Raw genomic sequence first — 2,071 nt, 5'->3', positions numbered from 1 at the left:
GACCGAAGAAGAGTTTTTTCCTCTAAATTTTGTCCGTTCTCTCGAAGACTCGTGGTTCTAGCTTCATATTATCCGCTCGAATTATTCCGTTTGTCAGATATTCTTTCTTACCCATCCGGAGTATTTCAGAAGTTGTTTTCCCATTTCTTTTCATCGGAGGTCATCGTTCTAGAAGAATTCTTCGTCCTCATCATTTCAGCTACCGTTACCCAATTATCCCGGTGGTTCGTTCAAGTGTTCGTTAATAAGCTCGAGTTCTTCCCGTTCTCTTGCATCTAATCCCCTCAAGAATATTGGTTTTTTCTAATTCTTCCCGGCGATTCTTTCTCTTTTGTTCGTTCCTTTTCATTTCCAACGGTGGTTCTTTCAGATTCTTTTTCCTTGATTATCATATTAATTTATTCGATCTTTTCAATCCTACCGGTGGTTCATGAAGACCTTCTCAAGGTTGTGATATGTCACTTCTCAATCCTTTTCAACAAGAATAAGTAGTATGCAAAATCCATTGCTTGTCATCAATTTAATTTGATGAAGGATAAGCATACAATAAATCTTATTCTTATTTCACCCAAGTGATAATCCTTTCCTTTGGAGTTTGTTCTTGATGAATAAATTCTAGTTCCAAGTGTCTTCATCTTTTCTTTTCCGGAGTTCAAATTTCCTCGGTCATTTTGTCGGAACCTCCATCTAAATCATCGCAAGGCTCATCATATTCTTTCATCCTTCATTCTATTTCATCATCCTTTTGTTACCGGAGTTCTTCATGGTGGTTCTTCATGATTTAATTCACTCTTCAAGTGTTCATCAAGATTCTTGTTGGCGGAGTTCAAGTATCTTTTCTTCTCCCGTCTGAAGTGCAATTAATTCTCCATATTCTTTTGAAGTGGAGTTTTGCATTTGTTCGTTCGTCTAAGCTATCCACTCATTTCCGTTTGCGGTCGGTGATCACCTCATAATTTTGAGATGTTTTCCATAAGTCCACAACAAGCTTATTCTTTCGTTGTTGATTTTCTCAACAACTCCAGTCAATCCTTCCTTCTAAGTTCTTTTCATTCAATTCTTTCAATTCTTCCGGAGGCATTGCATTGTTCATCTCGTCAAGTATCATTCCATCCTCTCAAGTTCATGTTCTATTCTTTCCTGGTTCAACCGGAGTGCTGCCTAAATCCTTTCAGTCTTATTTGTTTCTTATCTCGTTCTAACCGGAGTGGTTTCATAGTCTACCTGATTCCGTGAACTTTCGATTCTCATCATTCCTCTCTTCTTCTCGAGTGCTCTCGATTCCTTGCTTCTTCTCTTGAGTTCTTGTTTCACCTCATCCCTTTTCCCCTTCCGTCTCGGTCCTAAGATCTCGGGATGAGATCTCTTGTTAGTGGAGGAGTGTTGTAACGCCCCAGATCTGATGCTCCAGGTGTCTTCCAACTTTCATCGTTGTTGCCATGTCATTTGCTTGTGTGTTGCATATTGTCATGTCATCACGTGCATTTCATTTTGCATATGTGTTCGTCCCATGCATCCGAGCATTTTCCCTGTTGTCCGTTTCGCGATCCGGCACCCCTATGCCCTACGGCGTTCCCCTTTTCGTCTCCTGTTGTGAGTGGGTGTTGAACATTCTCGGAATGGATCGAGGTTTGCCAAGCGGCCTTGGTATAGCACCGGTAGACCGCATGTCAAGTTTCGTGCCATTTGGAGGTCGTTTGGTACTCCAACGGTTAACCGCGTAGCCCGAAACCCCTCTTTCTCTTTGCAGCCCAACACCCTTCCAAAGTGGCCCAAAACCCATCTAACTCCCCTCCATGCTCTCGGTCGTTCGATCACGATCGTGTGGGTGAAAACCGTGCCTCATTTGGACTCTCCTAGCTCCCTCTGCCTATAAATTAGTCCACCTCCCCCGAATTCGCGGACGAAACCCTAGATCCATTCCTTCCGCGCCGCCGGACATGTCCGCCCGGCGACCGGACGTGTCCGCCCCGCTCCCCCCATCCAACCCCATCCCGCCACGTGGCCTCCACCACCGTCCGCTGCCCGCGAACCGCCCGACCCGCTGCTGGCCCGCGGGGCCCGCGCCGCC

The sequence above is a fragment of the Triticum dicoccoides genome, chromosome 4B (assembly GCF_002162155.2).
Source record: "Triticum dicoccoides isolate Atlit2015 ecotype Zavitan chromosome 4B, WEW_v2.0, whole genome shotgun sequence".
In the NCBI taxonomy this organism is placed as follows: Eukaryota; Viridiplantae; Streptophyta; class Magnoliopsida; order Poales; family Poaceae; genus Triticum; species Triticum dicoccoides.
Note: the sequence above shows the minus strand (reverse complement) of the source record.